This window comes from Typopeltis vanoorti, chromosome 1, assembly GCF_054136105.1.
Source record: "Typopeltis vanoorti isolate ZY-2024b chromosome 1, IOZ_Tvanoo_1.0, whole genome shotgun sequence".
Taxonomy (NCBI): Eukaryota; Metazoa; Arthropoda; class Arachnida; order Uropygi; family Thelyphonidae; genus Typopeltis; species Typopeltis vanoorti.
The window spans coordinates 3933381-3946465 of record NC_143549.1 but is presented as its reverse complement, the minus strand read 5'-3'; positions in this window follow the sequence as shown (position 1 = coordinate 3946465).

The window sequence follows — 13085 nt, the reverse complement described above, 5'->3', positions numbered from 1 at the left end:
TTGGCAACACTTTGCGCGTCTCAGACGCGGCGTCTGTTCATTATTAACGCTCAAGTATCCGTTATTCACAATTGTAATGTATGTATTATAAATGTTATATATATATATATATATATATATATATATATATATATATATATATATACACAACATACGTGTATATACAACTATTATTGTATCTACTTGTATCTACGTATGTAATTTATCTGAGCATAATAAAATGTTAAAAAAAATTCTGTATAAATCATCACTGTTAATATTAGAACTCGTTGTAAATGCACAATACAGAGGCAAAGAGTGTTATTAAAATGCTTAACTGAAATCCAATGTAGAAATATTTTGTAAAATTATGCTGAAGGTAACTATTGGATATATATGTGTAAATATTTTAACAATGAACAAAAATATTATTTAATAAAAAAATTATTATTATTATTATTATTATTATTATTATTATTATTATTATTATTATTATTATTATATACTATAACGCAAGCATAGCCCAAACAAATATGCAACATGACATAAATCTGATCATAGACTGGCTCACGAAAAACTCCATACACCTAAACACAGAAAAGACAAAATTAATGATATTCAGAAATCCACTGACTCGACCAGTTGATAACAAATATATAACCATCCAACATCCACTTTCCAACATAAAAACACACAGAACAGCAAAAGTAATACAATCACTCAGGTTGAAACAATACGATACCTTGGAATTTGCCTCGATGCAGATATGAACTGGAATAGCCACATAAACCATCTACACAACAAACTCTGAACAATAAGTGGCAAACTCTACAGGTTAAAATACATAGTTCCCATACGCCTAAAAACACTAATATACAAAGCACTATGCCAAAATATACTAAGATACGCTATAACAACGTATGCTTTCTGTGCGCCCTACAATTTAAATAGCTTAATGTCGCTACAGTACAAAATGACAAAGCTGATCTTTTGGGAACAAAGAGAAAATAACGATCTTATAAACATTGCAATGGCAGAACACAAAATACTGACAGCAAAACATTTATGTCACTATGCAGCTTTGCTAAAACATTATTTCGATGCCAACTACAGGACAGTCAGAAATACATACCGCATAACAAGACCTCAGACTACTAATTATATCACATATAAATACAATAATCACTACGGAAAGGGCACGCGAAACTTCTACATCCCAGACATGATAAACAAATTACCTTTTGAATACAGAAACCTTATAGCCTGAAAAAAGCTCTAAGGAACTTGAAACACGCACCCAAAATACCTACAAACTGAATGAAACACAATATATTCGTTCTAGCTTCCTGTTCAGCAATGCATCAAGACATTCCAAGTTATCGTGTGTGTGTGTGTGTGTGTGTGTGTGTGTGTGTGTGTGTGTGTGTGTGTGTGTGTGTGTGTGTGTGTGTGTGTGTGTGTGTGTGTGTGTGCGCGCGCGCGCGCGTGTGCGTGTGCGCGCGTGCGCGCGTGCGTGCGTGCGTGCGTGAGTGCGTGCGTGCGTGCGTGCGTGCGTGAGTGCGTGCGTGCGTGCGTGCGTGCGTGCACGAATTTCACAATCAACAGCTGCAATGGAAATCAAACCTGTTAAACATAGGTTTGATTTCATAACTTCCCAACACAGCAAACAAACTAATAAATAATAACTAACTTGCGCCATCCTCAGATAAGCTTACAAATAAGCTTCGAGGATGAAAGCTGAGAAATTACATCTCATCAAAGATTTATATAAAAAAAAGTAGCATTCAAGCCAGTCAGTACTATTCGGTAAATTTTAAGATCACCGAAAGACCCTCATCCATTCTACAAGTACTCTGGAGTATACAATATACTTTGCTCCTGTGGTGTTAGTTACGTTGGTCAGACCTCTAGAAGCTTCGAAACGAGACAGAAGGAGCACATAGGCTTTGTTAGAAACAACAGACAAGATATTTCAGGCCTTTCTTCCCACTTTGCCTCTACCAACCATCTGATTGAGTGGAATATGAGTCATATGCCTTATATAGAAGAAAACTACCATTCCAGAACCTTCAAGGAGGCTGTTATGGTCGCCCGTTCAACAGGAAACCCAAATAAGAATTAAGGTCTAATCTTTCCGGAAATTTGGAAAACTTTAGATCACTAAACATCAAAGAAATGAACTTTCACGCCAATTACATCATTTCTCATAACAAATAAATCATGTCCCCGAGACACGTGAACTGTCTCGCACAATACTAATTTTGTATGAGTTAGAACTGTCAGTTAAAACCAAGTCTGTTACCTTCATATCGCTTACCAATTGATCCCTGAAGATGCCGATAGTAAAAATCGGTGAAACTTGTAGGACAAAAAATTAAAACTCACTTGACTAACATTCCTAAAATGTGTTATAGTTTCTAGGTAATCTTATGTTGTAAATATGTAATCACAATATTAATCATAATTTTAATTAAAAAAAAAGGATTGAATTTTATTTTAAAAAAAATACGTAATCGAGTATGTATCATATGTAATCAAATGCACGTAATGCATGTATCATATGTAAAGAAATGTATGCAATGTTGTATCATATGTAATAAAAGAATAAAATAAATATCATTTCGTAAGCGCCTGCGTAGCTCAGAGTGGAGATGGCATGTTCCTTTCACAGTGCTAAATCTCCCCCCAAAGAGAGAGTTTTCGCCCGGAAACTCTGTTTTTTTCGTCCCTTTAACTATAGGAAATCGATCGTAGGACCCACTCATACTAATCTCAGAGAATAAATATATAGGAATAAATTATTAGAGACCACGAGATGGCGGCAGTTATGAGTCGCCTCTCTTTACCGGACGCCATGTATTATCAGTGATAGTCTTAGGCATCCCTGATTAGTATCCGGTAGAGATAGAAGTTCCTCCTTCGGTTTCCAAAATTTTGATAGGGTTAAAACGGCTTCGTCTATTTTATATACGGAATAAAAGTGATTAAGCCGGAGGCAGAATCGGACGATGAACTGAACAGACAACAAAATACCGGTGAGTCTTATAATTTGAGTTCCGTAAATTTATTACTAGAAAACGGTTTAGAAAATATAAAAGCCAGCTTGGTAGATCTTGTCCAAGAACTATTTGATAAACAGAATAAACAAATAACAAAAAAAATTAGCGAATATGAAGAGTTTGTTAAATTTAATAATTCAAAAGTCGAAGAAGTCTTACAAACGGTAAAAGACATTAAAACCAGCATTAACGCACTAACTGACAGGCAGAACAAATTGATAAAAGACACATCAGAACTCCGTCAAGAATTTAATTCCCTGAAACTACAATACGAAGTTTTAAACCAACAACAGCATAAAGAAGAACTTTTCGTAAATGGTCTTCCAGAAACTGAATCCACAGAAAATCTCAGATACGTAGTTTTAAAGTTAGGCTATGCAATTGACATCCCCCCCCCCTACAGTATAATGATATTCAGACCATAAATCGGATTCCCAGGAAGAACAAAAAACAAGGCTTTCCACAACCCGCACCAGTAATAATCCGTCTGCAAAGCAAGACTACAAGAGACAATCTCATAAAAGCCAGCAGACTGAAAAAACCAGTAGTCAAGGATTTAAATGCATCGCATGACAATACGCCAATCTTTCTATCTGAGTATTTAACACCTTTCAATCAGAATCTTTTGAACCAAGCAAGAAAAGAAAAACAGAAAAAAGTATCAATTTTTATGGATCAAAGACGGCAAAATATTCTTCAGAAAGTCGCAGACTTCAAAGTCTATACAAATAAAAAGCTCGGAAGATATAGACAGGTTACCAGAGTGAAACAAAAGACTCTAACTTAGTTCAATAAGAAGATCTCAACACAACAAAAATGAATGTGAACCATCAGATAGATGTAATTACACCAGAATACATCAGTAACTGTACTTTCAAATCGCTTGATGCATGGAAACAACACACAGTACAAGCGAGAGGTCTCTCAATCTTGCATATTAACATCGGAAACATCCGAAAACATTGGTTATCGTTGCAGGCTTATCTGAGGAATTACACTGATATCATTGATATATTGATTCTAATAGAAGTATCCATAACTAATGACCAAGCGACTACTTTCCAAATTCCAGTCTTCCAACAACATAGATCATGCCGCCAAACAAAAAGAGGGGGTAGAATATTAATATTTATCAAACAAAAATTAATAGCAAAGGAAACGGCCGATCAGTTTGAGCATGCTGAAACCCTTTGTCTCGAAATCACTAATACCACCAATAGACAGCATCCCATAATACTAAATGCTATTTACAGGCCACCAAGCCTAAACATGATAAAATTCTTGCACGAACCCAATTGCTGGCTTTCAAGTCAAGAAATATGCTCAACCGAATACCTAATGATAATTGGCGACATAAACACAAATATTGCAAACGAAAACCAGAACAACACTGGACAATACCTGCACACACTATCCATGTATAATCTAATACCAACAATAACATCATGTACTAGAGAAGAAATATTCGGAAATACTATCACTGCCTCCTGTCTAGATCATATAAACGTCAGAGCACCACCAAACAGTTACACTGCATCAGTCATAAAGTGCAAAGTAGCAGACCATTACTTCTCCGCTCTAAACCTGCACAGCAAGATAATACCATGCAATGTCCCACAGAAGAAAAGCGACAGAAAACATAATAGACGAAGAAATAATCAACCAGGAAATAAGAAAAACACTGGGAACACCTGGCATCAGATTCAGCAGATATCTTATACAACAACATTAAACTCGCACTGGAGGAAATATATAAGAAAGCTACAAAGAAAGTTAGAATGCGTTAAAAAACAACACAAAATCCTTGGATAACACAAAACTTAATCCGAGAAATACACAGAAAGGACGCTTTATGGAAAGAATTAAAGCGATATCCAAATAACACAGCTTTAAAAACTGAATATAAGATAACAAGGAATCGCCTTACAACACAAATCAGAAATGCAAAAAGAAGCTACTACAGAGACAAACTAACCTCTGCACAAAACAACATGAAACAAATCTGGCATCTGATCAATGAGATGCTAGATTGTGTTCCCAACACCACCGCCTCCGAAACCATAAAACACAGCTTCATGAAAGACGCAAAACCTATCCAACAACTAGCAAATGACTTTAACCAATACTTTGCAGACTCCGTCCAAGAACTTCACAGAAATATTCCCCCAATCACAAACGTGACCCTCCACTTGGACCACAATCAAAACAGACATTATGGTTCCAAACTATAAAAGAAGCAGAACTGCTCTCTGCAATACATCAAATCAAACCAAACAAAGGCCCAGGAATTGACGGTATAAGACCTAAAGATATAATGCAACATGCAACTAGTTTAAGTCCTATCCTAATAAAATTAATAAAAAAAATATTTAAAACAGGACAGATACCAAGTATGCTAAAGACCGCCATAATCACACCCATATACAAACATGGAAAAAGAAATTTAATCATCAATTAAAGACCCATTGCAACATTACCAATTATCAGTCAAATTATGGAGTGGATCATACTGAAGAAACTCACAGCATACACAGAGACCTTTCATGTTATCCCCAAAACACAATATGGTTTTCAGAAAAATAAGGGAACAACATCTCTCATGGAAGACTTTACAGACGTAATTAATACAGCCTTAGACAAAAACAAAATTGCCATGGTAGTCTTCATTGATCTAACTAAAGCATTCGATACACTCACACATCAAACCTTGTTAGAAAAGCTGAGGCATGTTGGAATAGACGGGCGTCTTCATAGGTGGTTTAAAAACTACCTTCAAAATAGAAAGCATATCACACGTATCGGGTCAAAACGAAGCAGAGAGCTACCAGTAACCTGTGGAGTACCACAGGGAGCCGTACTCTCCCCAACTCTATTCAACATTTACACGCACGATATTAATCAGCTACCACTCAAAGGCAAGATATTCCAATACGCAGACGATACAGCGATAATATCCATCCATAATAACGCAAACATTGCCCAAAAAAATATGCAACACGACATAAATCTGTTCACAGACTGGCTCACGAAAAACTCCATACACCTAAACTCAGAAAAGACAAAATTAATGATATTCAGAAACCCACTGACTCGACCAGTTGATAACAAATATATAACCATCCAACATCCACTTTCCAACATAAAAAACACACAGAACAGCAAAACCACTACAATCACTCAGGTCGAAACAATACGATACCTTGGAATTTACTTCGATGCAGATATGAACTGGAATAGCCACATAAACCATCTACACAACAAACTCTGAACAATAAGTGGCAAACTCTACAGGTTAAAAGACATAGTTCCCATACGCCTAAAAACACTAATATACAAAGCACTATGCAAAATATACTAAGATACGCTATAACAACGTATGCTTTCTGTGCACCCTACAAAATAAATAGATTAATGTCGCTACAGTACAAAATGATAAGATAAACAAATTACCTTTTGAACACAGAAACCTTACAAACTACAGTAGCCTGAAAAGAGCTCTAAGGACATACTATGAACAAGAAACAAGCACCCAAAATACCATACAATCTTAATGAAACACAATATATTCGTTCAGGCTTCCAGTTCAGTGACGCATCAATACATTCCAAGTTATTGTGTGTATGTATGTGTGCGTGTGTGCGTGCGCGCGAATTTCTCAATCATAGATTTCGTAGCTTCCCATCACAGCAAAAAAAAAAAAAAAAAAATTCATAATAACCAACTGGCGTCATCCTCAGATAAGCTTACATATAAGCTTCAAGGATGAAAGCATAGAAATTAGTTCTCATCCAAGATGTATCATATGCAACCAAATGCATGTAATGTACGTATCACATGTAAACAAATGTATGTAATGTAAGTATCATATGTAATCAAATGTAAGTAATGTATGTGATAAATGTAACAAAAGTATGCAATATAGAGTGATTATATCCATTGATATTGTATATATAGAGTGTAAAATTGCAAAGAAACATCTGTAATAATCATCATTATGAATATTATAATAATATACGTTGTAAACAGTTATTGTTATTATAATTATTTAAAAAAAACAACTTGATGTACAAGAAAGTATTTGTTATGCATAACTGTGTTCATATAATGCATGTAATTTATCTGAGAAATAAAATTATTATTATTATTATTAAAAAAAATTATTACGTGACACCTCTAAGGAGTACAGGAACCATTCCAGGAGGATACTTCTTCTCTACTTCGCTATTTATCGTCTCCCTACTGTTAAATTGTGAATGAAGAATTTTATGATTATTAATACTTCATTCATGATTTAACATGAATTGCATTTCCTGAGCTAAGTTTGCTCCTAAATGAATTGTAATTTAAACAATTACTGTTATTTGTTCATTGAAATAATAATTGAAAATATTTTTTAGTTATTTTATCTTATATAAATTCTTTATATAACTTGTAAATGTATCCTAAGCGAACTGTAATCTATGCATTTTATTTGTTGTTACGGACAGTGAAAGTATTTCTAAGGGACTCCGCTAATGTGATTTGATTGGCTGCTGTCAGAAAACTAAGTTATTTCGTGATAGCGCGTGCCTTAGCATTGAGAACTGTACAACGATCACGTGATAATTTCGTGGTTTGGGCGGGAAAAAGAGAGAGGATTTATGAGATAGAGGAAGAAGGAACCGGAAGAAAAATGGAGTGAGTGTAGATAGGTAGTGAGACGTGACCTAACCTGAGATCGAACGTTGCCACAAAAATTTGAAAGCTTGTTCCGATTTTAATGAATCTTACTTCGAACTCATAATTATTTATAGTTTCCTGTCACCTTGTAATGGAATTTACCCGAGTGAATGGATAATAATAATATGATCGAGATTTATCGTAAGATAAGTTATTAAGAGCAAGAAAATACGTTTTCCAGTCTTAACAAATAAGTTATTGAACTCAGGGAGACTATAAGTTTTGTGCTGCCTCTAGTGGAAGATTATCGAGTGCCTAGAAGTGTTGTAAGAGTTTTCCATAATGTGCAAGCTATGATAATCATACCGGTAAGAATATCTATTCTATAAGCGCCTCCGTAGCTCAATTGGAAGAACGACGGTACATTGCGCCCTTCGATTGGAATAGGCCTAAGTTCGATTCTCGTCGCGACGGGAGGAATCTTTATCTGGTCGATTTCAATCGAAGGTGAGTTAGCCGATCTCATACGGAGGTAGCAGGGTTTTTTCTCCCGGAAACTCGGGTTTTTCATCCCGCATACATACAAATCGGCCCTTCAGAACACACGCAATTTACAGACGAAAATTACTAGTTGTGGTGGTGTTGGAGGTGGGCGGTAGATGGCGTTGATTCGTAGTAGAGGTAAGGTGTAGAGATAGTTGAAGATGTCCTCCCGCGATGAGTCTTCGGACTCCTTGGAGGTATCAGGAATAATAATAATAATAATAATAATAACTAACGTGTGATAGTGTTACTCGTGTCCGGAGAACTTGGTCAAATTTCGCGTTGCTGGAGCCAGCTAGTCAAGCTTGAATGAGCGATATTATAAATCATTTCCTTGTGATACAAATGTGAGAAACTTTACTGAAGAATTAGTTCGTGTTTGAATGTGTTATTTCACTACGTTTATGTAAATTCAAGACCGAGCCTTTTAAGAACTATTTTAATCCTCTGATAGATATTGATGATGCCAGCTTAGTGTTTGATAAAATTGAAGTTTATGATTGTTCTATGAGACTAAAAAGAATTACATTTTAAGTGTTTTGCTGAATATTGATGTTGTTTAAAGTGAAACTAAGTTGAAATCCTAACAGATGTGAATTGTGAAAGCCTTATATATAAGTTCTAGCAGTAAATTATATACTCAGCTGAGTAGAATCTAAATTCTTTATAGAATGCATAAATTATTCTCTAATTGTATTGATTTTAATGAAGTTCTTGTTTCTTATGTTAGAATAATTTTGTGGGAGAATTAAATATCTTGTTTAACTTGATTCTTGTGCTTGACTAATTTCAGTTTCATTGCACCGCTCATTAAAATACGAATCTTGCGGGAAACCCTATGTAGAAGTAAGAAACTTTCGGCCTGTAGTAAGTTCACGTTGCTGTTGTGCTATTTGATGCTTGATTCCTTCACAATAATTGTGTGATTTCAAACGTAGAGTGGTGCAGTATAATAAAAAAAAAATCTTTATGTTTGAATGTGGGGTCAACCAACAATTAGCAAATATAAGGTTGGATGGAAGACAGACACAACACTACTACTGCTTAAATCTCCAAACAACTACTATTTTATCAACGCCATCTTCTACCCTTCACCAGCAAGAGCGTTATTTTCTGTCTGAAAATTGCGTGTGTTCTCTTAGCCGATTTTCTCGTGTGTGGAATGAAAGGCCCGAGTTTCTCGGCGAGAAAAAGCCGTGCTATCTCTCCTTATTAGATCGGCTAATCAACTTTTAGTTGGATAAACCCATATAAAGAATCAAACTCAGGCCGTTCCCTCTTTACAAGTTCCCAGGTTTACTTTTACTTTTTTTTTTCTTTTTCTTTTTTTCTTTTTTTTTTTAAGTCTGAACACAATCGAAAACATGAACACGAGTTGCCATAAATGAGTGCTAACCGTTCATAATTATGATATTCCAAACCCCACTGGTTGTTATAGTCGAGAGAGTTTCTTGTTGAATGAGGTTACAAAGAGCGGTGGTGCTGCTCTTCGTTTTGGCTCGTTTTTAAATTTCCCTCCGTCAAAGTAAGACTACGGAGAGTGGGGCTAATTAAAAAGAAGAGAAAGCAACAGAGAAGAAGAATAACATTGTAAAGAATGGGAGAGATTATAAGCAAACTTATGAAGACTGCTAAAGATCATTGCGAGGATAGCAGTCGAATTGCGTCTACAGTTTCGAGGGATAAATTCAGAAAAGGAAAACACGTGATTGAGATTTTCTTGTCTTCAAATTTCGAGCGGACTGGTGAAGTTGCTTCCTCAAAAAGTGCTCGTGAAATTTACAGAGAAAAAGTTTGGAACAAGTGCTGATATAACTGTTTAATCCGTTTTCATCTGATAAAACGTCAGATGAAAACGTCATTTAACGTCATTTCCTGTTCTCCAGTGAACCGTCATGTCCGTGAAATTGATGTATTTTTAACTGTTGCATACGACGCTCCAAGCGGTAGAAAAGAGTACAACACGTCGGATAAATGATCAAATTAAAGACTGTGGTGTTTATTAAATCCAATTTCGACTTCACAACTTCTTTTTTGAAGGAAATATCGGAGTCGTTTTATTCAAGAATTAAGTAGTGGGATGGCGCGAATCAATTAAAAAAATTGAAGGAGCTCATAATAAACCGACGAGAATGGTTTAAGTAGAAACGTATCGTATATGTGTATGTTTCTGTGCAGTGGCGAATTCTCCATGCTTGGTGCGCAAGCTCATTACTTGAGAAAGAAGTACTATTGATTTGTTAATAAATGCACGCATTTATAAGCATTCCATTTAGCTTTTATTTTTGTAGACAGAAGACGTCTTAAGCTTGCGCGGCAATAATTGAGCTTTGCGTTGTGTATCGAAGGCCGATGCTTGCTCGTCTAGTCAAAGCTACCTTGGCTTGCTTCGTTGTAGGAGCTTTCAGGTCCTCGCGGCAGCACTGTGATTTCACGCGCGCATAGCTATTTCACGTCGTCTCACTCTGTTGCTTAAACACAGCCATACGCAGTAAACGTAGCTCTACCCAGTGAGCATCAGCCAGCCTTTACAAGTGTGCGTGTTGCTTGGGAAAATTAAGTGACAACCGACTTTTTATGACGATGTTATTGACCAGTTCATAAAGAAGAACCGCAGGGTAGAATTTGAATGCAAGTAGCTAAATTGAAAAAGATAGAATATCATTTGTTAAATAAATGTTGTATTTGTATGATTAAATGTACATAAATTTCTAAATATATAGTTTTAAATGGTCAGTAATTCATTATTCCGCTAATCAGACTGAAATCACACCTCTCACTCCCTGAATGATAACCAGAGCAATCGTGAATTTCAAGACCAGCATTCTCCCCTGTTCCAGTGAAGGTCAAATTTCATTGTTGAGAACCTACCTTCTAAGTAGGTTGGGGGAGGGGGTTTGTAAAGTTAGATTAAGCCCTCTGAAATATGCAGTGAAGTCAACTTTTATGCCCACTACGCCAGATGAATTGACTCCTTGGAGGTGTCACATAAAAAATAAATAAAATAAAAAATAAGTAAATACGTGTAGCTCAGTGGATGTGGCATTTGCACGCCACTGCACTTGACCGCACGAAGAAAGACTTCTTTGGTTTCAAAACTAGTCGTGGATTACAGGAAATTTTTCTAAGCCTTTTTTCGACCGGTGTCCTGAGTTAGTCGATCTCTGGCACGGGCAAGCGGGTTTTTCGTCCCGTAAACTCAAGAAAATCGACCGTAGAACCCACATTATTTCAGACATTAAATATATTGTGTTAGGGTTATGGACCACGAGATGGCGGCACTTGTTGAGCCTCCTCTTCACTGTGTGCCGCTTAATTAGTGATAGCCTTGGGACAGCTATCTCTGATTGGGTACCGGTGGAGATTGAACTGCCCACTCAGTCTCCAAATGTTGGATAAGGCTAAAACGGCCTTACCCACTCTCTATAAGAGAATAAAAGGCGCTAGTTGAATTTTTTTCTGATTTTTTTAAATAAAAAAAACAGTAAAAATCTCAAGAAAACATGAACGAACCCTTGCAAAGTCGGGAAATCCGAAGAAAATATTCACACCGCAACATGTGATGGGTGATGGAAAATAAAATCCAGATAGCTTTCTTTTCTAGAAAAGAAGAAAGCATATCGCGAATTCGGTGTCTAAAGTGACAAAACAAAAATCTTGGAAAGCTTTGGTTTGAATGTAGACGTTCACATCGGAAAGGTTGCGAAACATTCCGGAAGATTTGGGAAGAATTTCTAAACTTCAAGGAGAAAATCATCGTGAAAGAAATCGAAATTGAAAAAGGCGACACAAAACACGTCCAAAGTACGAATTACATTGAAAGGAAACCACCGGCGGTAGAAGATATTGTGGATGAGGAAATCGGGGTGCAAACTGAAGCTCATCTAGAAAAGAAAATGTTCAACGAGAAATGCTTAAATGTGACAGTTTCTCGGCGGACCCTCCCCCCTCCCCACCGCAAAACGTTCATTTCATAGCAGGAAAGAAAATGCTATTTTCAGCAATGGAGAAGACCCCCCCCCCTTGTATCAACTAGGGTTGAAAGCGTAATTAAATACGGCTTGAAATGAAAAATATTAATTTCTGCGTGAAATTCTTGGATGGTGAAGACTTATAGAGGCGAGACGGAATGCGATTCAAATTGACGGCAACGGAGGAATGTAAAAAACGTGACGAAAAAAGTTCAAACCGAAAAATGAATTATGTAAATATTGGGTGCAGAAGGAACTGAGAATAAAAATAAACCCCGATGATAAGCCGGCGACAACACGGATGCTGGACTTTTCGTCATCGTCGCCAAAAAAACATCCTCAAATGGCTTCGCTTTTTCCCCCTACGTTTAGGAGCGCCGTCATTCTTAATGATTCAAAGCACCCTCGTTTCATTTTCGCAGAAAGCTCGGCGAGAAGGTCAAATTTCAGAAGATTGGGGCAGAGCTCTCCATCTGTGGAGAAGAAAAAAAACACGGCAAGAATTACTGAGGACCCGCCTCAATCGGTGGCCAAGGAAAATTTACTCTTGGGAAACGACTAAGAAAAAAAAACAGAAGCAGTTTGATCAAATTTTCACTTTAGGACAAGAAGTTAGGAAATCATGGGAATATAAGGAGGATCTGAAGTTGGATTTTGTGGACCTGAAGCGTACGACAAGGTGCTAAGAGAAAAGCGGTTCAAAACGCGACACCCTATGCGGCGAATCTGATATCGAAAATGGAGATGTTAGTCTCATCCCTGTATGCAAATGATAGCGTACTCTTTTTGGGACTCTGTAACTGAAATCAAAAAGTGCTGCCGTAAATTTTGTGTGAAATTCAGAACAAAATAGGCAGGAAAATGTGCATCGGCT